A 12,152-nucleotide genomic window follows, 5' to 3' on the forward strand; every position below is an offset into this window, starting at 1 on the left:
TGGCGCAAATATGGATGATGAGTATTGGAACGCAGATCTCCCTTTGTGCAGTTCCACCAAAATGAATCAACTGTTCCATTCTGACATTCCAGTTAAACATCACAAAAGTCACTTCTTTTAAGAAGAGTTTTATGCAGTGCACCAAAAGGTCACAACAGCAACCAGGTGAATTGGATATCCCTGTTTGCACAAAAAGGCACAGAGGAAACAGTCAGAGTCTCAAAAAATTACAGGAAAAAACATTTGGCTAAACTTGTCATGGCTTATAATAGTGGCATGGCTTCATTTTTACTAGGGACATTAGATTAAGAACAGCTAAGGCTGCGTTCAGTTCACAGGTTTGGTGCAGGATTTTCGTAGGAACACAATTCCTACGGTATTCTTTCCCTTCCAACCATTTGGAACACGGGAAAGGTGAATAGTGTTTTATAGGAAAGCTGGTCTGGTAGTACTGATTCCATATGATTAGAAACATCCACGCACTGCTCATTTTTTGGGCGGAAGCCCGAGGCAGGCGCTCACTGCCATGCGTTAGACAGGTTGCTGTGCTGTGTTGCCGGAATAAGAAAATCAACCTATGTGTGGTACGTGAGGTGAGGACAAGAGTAGTCATTGTGCAGCTAAATAAACAAATAGCATCTCATACTGCCAAGCATGCTACTCTAAAAAAACAAATCTGTACATTTCGTAGTCCATCCGAACACATTCTCTTGAGAGTTTCCTCCGGTTCGCTGTTCGATAGTTTTATACCTACATTCCTTTCCTATTCCTCTATTTTCATCAAGACCTACGTTTTCTGCCCCTTTATTCCGAACGGAGCCTAAATATTTGGTATAAGGGCATGGGATAGTGGGTGCACCAGCAGTCCAGCACCATGTACGTAAACATGGGCATAAAGTGGTGATTCATAGTTTGTTGCCCCGAGAAACAAACATCCAAGATACATATCTGAGTTGGTCCCATTTTTGTTCACTCTAGCCACCTACTCCTATGTGTGGATAGCAAATCTAGTCCTGGTCATACCAATGTGTACAGCGTTACCCCTATATTTCCCTTTTCGACCAAGAGACCGGTTGGATGACCAGTCTGTACTACTTTCACCCCATTTCCTTCCTGTTTGTACCAAGTCCGATGTACATACTAAATTCCCCCACCCCCACTTTATTTCTTGTTTGAACCAAGTACTCCCTCCGTTCGGAATTACTTGTCATCAAAATGGATGTGTCTAGAACTAAAATACATCTAGATACATCCATTTCAATGACAAGTATTTTTGGACGGAGGGAGTACAAGATTCAACTCCATGAAGTAGCTTTACCTCCAACAATAGAAGAAAAAAATATGTGACATTGGACCATCCGATCGAGAGGGGCTGAGAGGTAGAAACTGATGCACATGCAGCGACGTAGTGAGCTGGGGAAGTAGAGCTAAGGAGGTTTCGAACGAAGATATACCCGAAGGTCGTCGGGATGTGGATAGGTGGGCGGCGGGAGGCCGGATCCGCGCACAGGCAACGGCAAAGGGATCGGAGGACCTCCCGTGCTGGCGTTCGGCCAGAGATAACGGTGCGGCCGGCAGTGGGTCTTCTCCCTCGCTGTCGACGATGGCCTAAACGCTGCCCCTCCTCCCCTTCACCGGCGGAGGGGGAAACGTCCGGATCTGTAACCCGCGGTGAGGATAGAAAGCCAGTGTTTTTTGAAGGGAGAAAGACAGTGTTACTACCCCTATCTTGTTTAGATCTGGAGAGTATGAGAGTGTGTGAATAGAGCAACCCTAGCAAGCAAGCGCGGAGGCTCCGGCCTATATATACGTAGTGGGGTAGTTTTCCTTTTTCTCTCCATCAAAACAATCGTTTAAAACTGTGTACTACTACATGCCAGGTCGCGGTTTTTTTAGTTGTTGATTGTTTTTTGAGATAGCTACCCGCTTGTTCCAAGTGGTGTTACGGTGTGCCAGGTCGCACTTTGTATCGTTCAAGTCTGGTACTACAAGTCCCTCCATTAATGAACAACCACCCCTCGTAAAAATTGTGAACAAGCCCATGGCTAAAATTAGCGGAAACGTGGGTTGCCCCAACATGCATTATTATTTATATTTTCTACTCCCTCCATTCCTAAATATAAGTCTTTTTTATTAGCCACACCTAAGAAAAGAATTTTTTTCATTAGCAGTGAACCCCACATGTCATAGACACAAAAATTGTGGCAAGATTCCCTTAGGCAAGCCAAAGTGCGTCTAACAATTTGAGCAACTCAGGTTAGGCAAGTGTGGCAAGTGTGGGAAAAATAATGTGGCAACATAAGACAAACATAGTCACAATCCAAACAGCCTGGTAATTTTTTGTGACATGCATGAAAATTTGGTTAGTTAAATTTATAGTCAAAATTTGGCAAGGTGCATCAAATCAACACATGCAAGTATCAGAAGAAAAGTCACAGCATGCATGCATGCATGCGTTGTACTCCCCCCGTTTCCAAATATAAGTCTTTTTAGAGATTGCAACAAGTGACTACATACGAAGCAGAATATGTCTACTCCTACATACGAAGTAGCCCATTTGAAATGTGTAAAAAGACTTATATCGAGTGCAGTGCTTTGATGTGTCGCGTCAACTCGTACAAGACCGAGAAATTTGAGTACTACAACGCCCTCTCCCTCGCGGAGTGAGCTCCGGTGCCTTAACTGCACCTGCCTTTGGCTGCATGACAGGAGGGCCAACCACCTGTTGGGCCTACCTGTCATAGACGCAAAGGTAGGAGCAGTAAGTAGAAGCTTTTGCTACACGCTATCCCTCCCGCACGAGGTGGACGAACATGCAGCAGTGGATTCGATACTGTAGAAGTAGGAGTAACATCATTGTTCGTCTTCTCGAAGAGGCGAAGAGCCAAGCGCAACCCGAACATGGCAGTTGCGAACGCTCGCATGGTGCGGTTCCTTGGAGTACTAGCCAGGCTCTTGCATGAGACAAAATTGCTATTTTTAACAATTAAACTACATTATCCATTGGTTGATACTCATTCTGCATAGGTCCACGCGCTTAGCACCGTTTCCTCCTGGGGTCACCAATGTTTATTTGCTAATTAATAGCATTGCATGCAATGAACTAGCCATTGCAAGTAATTAAAAGCATGCACACCTCTCATCTCTTATTAGTTGATATGTTAAGAAACAAGAAACAAGATAGAAGTTAATGCACCGCGCCTAAATGTTTTGGGACTATTTGGTTTTCGTAAGATGACTTACACACCTAGACGGAGGGAGTAGTATATCCTTGTAAACCGGAAAGGAGTATTTGCCTTTCTAGAGATTTCAACAAGTGACTAGACTACACCGTGTGCAGTACTCCCTCCCTTCCGGTTTATAGGGCTCAAATCTCATGAACCAAGGCATTTTGCGATTGGAGGAATGTATCTCGTACTTTACAAAACTACCCTAATTAAACTCATGCATTAATTACGTAGTTCTCTCATTTTCCTCTCTGCCTTGGTCGCGGTGCACATGCGGGACATTTCAAAGCATCCGGCCCCGCGTGCCATCCACCAAATCACAGCGAGGTGCTACAGTCAAGACTCACCTGTCACCCTGGTGTGGCCATCATGACCCGTCATATCACAAAACCCACACCTTTACCAACAGTGGTAAGGTGGCCTCCAAGTTGGACTGGACGAAGCAACCATCATTTCACTGGAACGCTCGTTCAAGCCCTTTCTTCCCTTTCTTGAAGAAAACCTCACTCCAGGCTACTCACTTCTGCCATTTTTCTTCTGTACCGACGAAGGAAAGGTGGGCGAATCAGTTATGCTACTATATTTTCATTCCAAGAATCTTCTTTTTACGAAGCACCGACCGATTCTCACATCCTATTCTTTTCCCGTTTTCATTGCGATTGTGGTTTCCTTTCAATTGCTTTTTTTGTCAGTTCATTGATGGATCCTGGAGCACTAGGCAAAGAGTTGCTGGCGGACAACCCACTAGAGACAGCGATCTCCAGGAAGCGAGCACCGACCAACGAGTTGACCATGTTGGCAGGCCAACCCATGGAGACGAAGAACTCCAAGAAACAAGCACTGGCCAAAGAGTTGAGGACGTTGGCAGACGAACTCCTCAAAGAAAGTTGGAAGAACAGCAAGGGCCCCACCGTGCCTACCCTAGGAACTCTGATTGCCACCTATGTGAGGCTCAAGACCGAGTTTGAGGAGATAGTCGCCGTTGAGAAGCAGTATTCCCCTGGCAAGGTGATGGCCCCCATCGAGGACGAGGAGATGGCCCCCGGAGGGATGAGATCCCCCGGTGAGCTGCATAAGGTAAAAAATAATGGCTTATTACCATAGTTGTGGTTTGTGATTATTTGCAATGTGCTTGCTAATATGTTAGGGTTGTGCAGGTGCCGGTGGACGCCCTTGATGATTCCGATGTCGTGGTCCGTCCTATTGGCATCGCCCCGGAGATCGATTCCGATGCCACTGTCCATCCTGTGGGCATCGCCCCAGAGATCGATTCCGATGTCGCGGTCAATCCTATGGACATCGACCCAGAAATCGATTCCCATGCCACTGTCCGTGCTGTGGTCATTGCCTGAGAGATCGATGACAAGAAATAGTTGGTCGCGCTAATCCTTCAGGGTAGTTTGCATTGCCCTGTGTTTAATTACCAGAACGATGCGTGTTATCAAACCATCTTAGGGCTAGTGCACTGTCTTGTGTGGGCGGATCTTGCTACTTTTGTTTGATAGTGAAACATGCGATGAATCATGCGAACCCTCTCCGAGTTATGGAAACAGATGTATCCTCACCAGCTTTTGATGTAATATATGGCATGCTTAGATGTAAGTTTGAACTGTTTATCATATCAGCAGGGCTTGTTTGATGATTCTTGGTGTTAGTAGGCTAGCTACTGTGCGAGCTATAGTACTTGCAAAACACTCACTGAAGAGAAATGCTGGGGCTGATGAGCTCGTGGTACGCTTATACTTATCCCTCATCGATCGACCAATAGCCCTAGCTCCTAAAATTGTAGGCTTAGCGATCGATCAGACAATAGTCGACATACATTCAGGCCTCATTTGGTTCATAGGGTAGGAAAATCGTAGCAAAAGTACAGAGAACGTTCAACACAAAATCATAGCAGTGCAGAGACGTACTCCCTCCGTTCCAAAATAGATGACCTAGGCAGGCTAGTTTGGCCTAGTGGGTTTCTGTGATATGATGTGGTACAATGCCATCCAGTCTTCGCGTGTGGTAGCAGTATTGTGGGTACAGTAAGTTTTCTTGAAGAAGCGGAATTCAACGAAGTCATGATGGTTCCTTTGTCCAAACAACTTACAGTGGGAAAGGTTGGGCCTGCGATACGACCGGGGTAGACCAGGATAATTTTGTGCATGGCAGGTGGACCAAGATGGTCGACGTCCCACATGTCGGCGAATGAAAATATTCTTTCCGATATAGAGGACGAGCAACGATTATTCATTGTTTATTTTTTATGAAAGCTATTGTCTCCACTGTTACGACGGAGGAGTGTGAAACACGGCAGCCCAGTGAACTTGGCATGTGCACCACTCCCTCCTTCCTCATGTAATGCCCAGGTTACAACTTTTTCTCACTTTCTCAATCTATTTCCTCTCAAATGTTTTTTACCTTTCTTTTTTAAGACACAATTGTTTTTATGCCTTTTTTTAGAATTCTTTTTTATACCTAGGAGCACGTGTAGAGACGGGCTCTTGCAGAGCCCACTCCTTGACTTTGTCAATGCCTCTCTCTCCTCCACATAAGGAGTACTACTTGCTATGCATGCATGCGGCGGGCAGCTGGCGTCTTGAGGGGCCAGGGCGGTGAGAGCGAGCTCCGGAAGCGGTCCGGACTCTAGCATGGCCCACCTCACATTATCACCATATATTTCTTGGAGTCCGTGCGCGGCGGGCAGGCGATCTCTTCTTCCTCCCCCGTTTCTCTCTTCTCAGCCGACGCCCGCTGAGCGATTAGATTTTGGCTATCGATAGTTTATTCAATTACAGTCCCACATGTCATGGAAATTGCAAGACAACCTGTGTCCCCTCTGGTGAGCTGCGTGCGGGCCGGACTGTCGGGGTTGCGACGCGTACGAGTCGTAAGTGTGCCGCCTTTTCCTTTAGAACTTGCGAAGCGTAACATTTTCACGCGGTTGATCGATAGAAATCCAGAACAAAATGACGAAGCGTATACAATGATCAAAGTGAGCTATCAAGACAAGTTCGATGACTGCCAATGCATTTTACTCGGTAATAAATGACCAGGATTGAAGGGGAATCCAAATTTGCTTCGTCTTCTATCCTTGAGCTCTTGACAAACCAATGCACTATACGGTTGTCCGGCCACTCCACCCCAGAGCTCTCACCAAGCGTCGTTCATGCCACCGCGCCGCACACTAACCGGTAAGGCAACGATGGCATCCCGCCGCGCCCAGTTCCTCGCCGCCCACGACCGCACACAAAATGGTAGGGAAGCAATGGCATCCCGCCGTGCCGAGTTCATCGCCGCTAGCGACCTCACAACTATGTGGGAGGAATTTCAAGATGCGAAGGCCGAATGGGCGGTAGAGCAAGAGGCGGCGAAAGCCGCACAAAGGGAGCGGAAAAGTCAGAAAGCACTCAAGAAAGCAGAGGCCCGCCGCCGCAAGAAAGAAAAGGACGCACGCGCTGCTACAGAGAGGTCAGCGTAGATCCAAGCACGGTGGGGTGTCGCCGACAAAGCCGGGAAGGAGAACGACGGCGTCTGGCCAGCATGTGAGAAGTAGTAGTACTAGTAGTCAGTGTGTGTGTCTGTGTCTGAGTACGAGCATGTACCAATACTACTAGTTACTACTGTAGTTTTTAGAGCAAATTACCAGTACATTATCCTAGACTAAATGGAAAAATTCCTATCCTAAGCATCAAATGGCATCTCTTTCTCTATAGGAATTGAGATGCATGTCATATCACTTCCTATGTTTTTCATATTCCTATCCTATGAACGAAAGGAGGCCTCTGTTGGAGTAACTACTGTAGCTAGGAGTACTCCTGGTATAGTAGTTTTCTTCAAGAAGCGGAATTTAACAAAGTCATGATGGTTCCTTCGTCCGAGCAACTTCGAAGTGGGAAGTGGGCCTATGATTTGATGGCTCATTAGTCATTGTTTCTGCGGCGTGATGACCTGGGTGACTCTCCCTTGGAGTTCTGTGTGCATGAGTGGACCAGGATGGTCGATGTCCCACATGTTGGCGAACGGAAGTATTCTTTCCGATATCAAGGAGCAAGGAAACCGCATGGTATAGTATCACTGTTGATTGGTTCGCAAAAGATAGTATCACTGCCGATTTATATTATTTTTTTATTTCTGATGAATGCTAGCGTTTCAACTCTTATGATGAAGGGTGCCAAACACGACATGTGCTGGATGTCCCACACGTCAGCGAAAGGAGTGGGACATGAACAGCGTGGTAGAGCCCAGCATAAAAAAATAGCGTGGTAGAGCATCTCCACTTCTTCCACTTCTGGGTCGGAGACCACATGTAGTAGTACTTAGTGGTATGAACGATACAAAGTGCGACCTGGAGAGAAAGACACGTCTAGTTGGAAGGTCTCGGGGCATACACGTAAACAAATATAAAAGTTAATATGTGCCTCCAACTAATATAGTAGTAGTAGAGTACTTAGGCACGTACTCCATAACATCACCGTGCATTGCACATACAACATTTAGTGGTAGTACGTAGTAAGAGACAAATGCCGCCCAAGAGTTCCCTTCTCGACCTACTTTTGGGTGTTTGGTAGAGTGTATGGAGGGTGCATGAGTCCACACTAGTTTAGCACAAATACACTAGAAGCATGCATGAAGAGAGCATGCATGAAGAGGGGTGTTGAGTTGAGCATGCATGAAGAGGGAACAACTATGCTGAGACGAGAACGCAACCAAACACACCCAATATGCCACGCATGTTCATACCATTTGTGCCTTTGTACTTCACTTACTGCGCTACATTACTCAGGTTCATACGCCCACTCCTGGGTACATGTCCGTCTCGTAGTTCCAGTCCCACGTGTTCTTCATATAGATGGAACGATCCTTGCATAACACGTGCACCTTGATGCTAGATGTCTCGCGTGTTGGCAAAAGGATGAACAAAGCTCACGTAAAAAAATAGAGTGGAAGAACATAGATTCCGGACGATCGAGAAGGAGCAAGGAACCTCGTGGTGGAGTGTCTGTACTCATAATATTTAATATTATTCAGCGATATAAAATTAACCAATCATCTCCACAGTGGACTGGAAGAGTACGAAACACGACAGCCCAGTGTAGTTACATCATACTAGTACATGGCTAACCCACGCTATCACCATATTTCTTGGCTTCCGTGCGACACCTATCTCTAGTAATCCAGCAGCCTGTATCGCTTCTCCCTCCTTGTCTCTATCAAAGTGCGGCGGGCTGGCGTTTCTGCCGTCTATTGAGGTCGGTTAACAATCACATGTTAGCGACATGCCAAGAGAATTCTAAAAAAAATCCTTTCACGTTCCGTTTTCAGAAAGAAAAAATCCTTTCACATACGAATTTGCCCGTATGCTTTGAGCAACTTGCATGTCCTATACTTCTCCTGTTTGATACTCTAAGTTAGCTAGAGGTTAGACTAACTCATGACTAACCCTGAACTAACTGTAGCCAAAGAGGTGTTTGGGTGACAGGGTTAGATTGACAATAAATGCACTTCATGGAGAGAGAAAAGTGATTTTTCAGTGGTCCCAATGAAAACTATCTCCAGTTAGCACCTCTTGGGTGGGATAGTTTTTTTGGTGGGTTCGGTCCAACTTGCTCCAATTTAAACCCTCATGCTTGGATACTTTAGGGCTACTAGTACAAATGCCCGTGCGTTGCACCGGGCGATCTTTTTTTGTAAAACCTGCTCCTACTCCGAGTGCCACTATGCGCCACTTCTTATATCCAAGACAAATGTCGAAACTAAGGTTACCCTCATTCGCTATAAGGTGAAAAATAATAACATCACAACCCATCACCACACACACAATCTGCTTCATCCACTTGAACACGGTAACCAATCTGTCTCATAGTTATCCTTCTTCCCGCCGTTGTTGACATAAGCCGCTCACCTAGTCGCAACGTGTCTGAACATGGTCAATCTGAGGGCGATGAACTCACCCACCACACTATCATTGAACCACACCGGCACAAGATAACATTTATTATAACTTTAAAACCTAATCTTGTCGAGCTGGACCGTGAGGGCTGCCTTCCACGAATTGCTTCCTAATGTTCGTGATTGTTACATACTGATTTTTTTTCACAACCAATATTTGTTAATTTGGTAAAATTTGTATAATATCAACCTTCAAATTTGGAGTATAGTAAATGAAAAAAAGATGAAACATAATTGTTTGCAATGGAAATCTAAATTGTTAACAGATCACCTAATGATATACACATTTCCACGTATAAATCTTCAATACACATTACTACAAAAAAGATCATCTGCCCATTCCGAAGGAACTGAGATTTATCAGGAAATGACTCAGCAGTGCAGTAAAATTTGTTCACATTGACAACGTATTCTCCGATTTTCTCTTGAGAATTAAGAATGATACTAATACAAAACTTAGTTTTTACATCCACATTATACATCTATGCACGCAGATGAAGCCAATGGTAGTGATACAAATAAAAGGCGGCTAATCAACCGGCGTGACTACCGCTCGCCAAAGTACGGCTCGCATGCGAAGCAACCTCACCTTTCTTGGATATGACATCAAGTTCATGATCGATTCCTATGAACTTCACGACAAACCCAAAAAAATGCATAGATGTTTCTTTCGTGAAATAAACGATAGATGCGATCATGAGAAGATGCACTACTAAACTGAACCGATAAATAAAGACGATTTAAGCCCGTGCATTGCAATGGGATAAAATGATGCGATGCAGAACCAGCTCTATCATAGGCTTGAGTGTTCGGGGTGCAGAAGCATCTCCGCCTAGGGTTGAATGCTCTTAGGGGAGGGCGGTGGCAGCAAAGCATTTGAGCTAGTTGAGACCAGTGCGCGTGCGTTTTTACATTTTCCTGATAGTATATTTTGTTTTCAATAGTAACTTATTGGTATTTCTAGTGCAAGCAATAAATAAGCAGTTGAAAGCACACCAAATACATACATTAATCCACTACTCAATACATACTGGATCACAGTGCTAAAGTCTGTTTCTAATTACAGAGTTTACATTTTTTAGATGATACAAAGCACAACACGTGCTCTCAGGCGAGATCATAGAGCATTAGTATTGGTGTGCATATGACACAATTACACGGCAAGGCAACGGACTTAAGCATTAGTAGTGGTGTGGATACTACACAATCACAAAATGTAGTACTGCAAGCCAGCGCACATGTATGTTTACTGATAGAATGCCAAACATATGCATCTCCGTCGGGCATTTGTGCTAGTAACGAGAGAAAAAGGGAAACTGAATTAGCTTACTCTTAACATTTAAACACTGAAAATAAGAGGGAAACCAGAGGCTTGTGTAAAAAAGAGGGAAAACTGAGACACCAGTAACCACCTAATTGATGACGTTAATTATACCTGAGAAACCATTTATCCATCACATCTCTAGAATGTGCAGAGGACCCTCGTGCAGGAGCAAGGGAATCAAGCTCATCAAAGAAAATTACTCATGGGCGTGCTGATCTAGCCTGAAATGGACAGTGAAAACTGAAAACCCGAGTATATGTGCATATTTCATGGCAATTACAAACATGGCTTGTGCAGATGGATATACCTTCTAAAAGATGTCCCTGATATTCCTCTCTGACTCTCCAACATACATGTTTATCAGTTCTGGACCTTTTACGCTAAGAAAGTTTAATGAGCACTCAGTTGCTACTGCTTTCACAAGTAATGTCTAAAAATTCAAAAGGAAACATCCTAGTTAGCATGTATTATCTTTGTTGTCAGATACAACTAACTTTCAAAAAATGAGGATGAAAACTCAATTCAGACAAAGTATAAAACTCAGTACACCTACCTTCCCAGTGCCTGGAGGTCCATATAGCAGGACACCTGATCGCTTAAGCAATTTAGAGCAGTACACCTGATACAGATATAAGGTTGCACTTGTAGAACTTATTTCTTTGGACATGGGAATCAAAAAGTCAGTAATAGATGATAAAATAGATTTATTTAGGTAGTTGTGAAATATATTTTTCAGCTCCAGTAGCAACAATGGAGATATCATATTTTAAATAAATAATGGACATGATATTCTACAGTAACAATGAAGATGTCATATTTCAAATAAATAATCGCATGATATTCTACAGTAACAATGGAGATATCATATTTCAAACAAATAATGGATACAATTTTCTACAACTGCCAAATATCAGGACAGAACCCAAGAGAATTCATGATTATCCTCACCAAAATATCATTCTAGACTGAATACCTGTGCTACATGCCTCGTTTGACTATATAATTTTGTCGACAATAGAATACATCAGAGTAACAAATTAAAAATTGATAGCAAATTTCCCATGATCTTCCACTTTTATTTGTCCATGAACTTATATTCACCAATAATAACATGCAATATTTTCAATCACTGAACCTAGCTACCCAAATATGTATCTTTCAGACCAGACTAGAGAATTGTTCAAATTCTTGTTGAAATCGAGCTAGCTTTAGTAAAATTCCTACGCCCCAAAGAATCATGCATGAAAAAACCAACACAAGTAAAGAAGGTAACTGTGTAGCTTACATTGAGCTTCCAACTTTGATCATTGGTAGCTACAGAGTAAGTACAGAACAAGCTAACGCATTGTCCAGTTAGCGTGCAACTGACTCCAACGCACAAGTAGAATTCATTGCCCCAGCACCTGCCGCCGAAGGCGCTGCCCCTGCGAGCCGCTGCATCCTATCCCGCTGACCATCGTATCCAGCCTTCATTGCGCATGGCAGCCGCAACAACTTTTGTCTCCTCCTGGTCCGAGCATGCCCACAACCCGTACAAGCAGTTATTCCCCATCCTCCTTGCATATTTCCCGTCTAAATCAATGACTGCCGGAGAGGAGTGAGGCAAGACGGGGAGGCCTAAAACAGAGGAAGGCGAGGGGTGCACGCGCAGGTTTCTCATTGAT

General features: G+C 44.3%; 1 long non-coding RNA gene across 1 annotated transcript; it reads right to left on the reverse strand.

The window, feature by feature from the left end:
- Window positions 1-10,152: 10,152 nt before the first annotated feature.
- LOC125541367 lies at window positions 10,153-11,155 on the reverse strand. The gene is made up of 4 exons (XR_007297500.1): window positions 11,042-11,155; window positions 10,796-10,918; window positions 10,600-10,709; window positions 10,153-10,456 (listed from the first exon to the last, which is right to left on the reverse strand). It is a non-coding gene; the product is annotated as an uncharacterized LOC125541367 (long non-coding RNA).
- Window positions 11,156-12,152: the final 997 nt, after the last annotated feature.

The sequence above is a fragment of the Triticum urartu genome, chromosome 2 (assembly GCF_003073215.2).
Source record: "Triticum urartu cultivar G1812 chromosome 2, Tu2.1, whole genome shotgun sequence".
NCBI classification, from domain to species: Eukaryota; Viridiplantae; Streptophyta; class Magnoliopsida; order Poales; family Poaceae; genus Triticum; species Triticum urartu.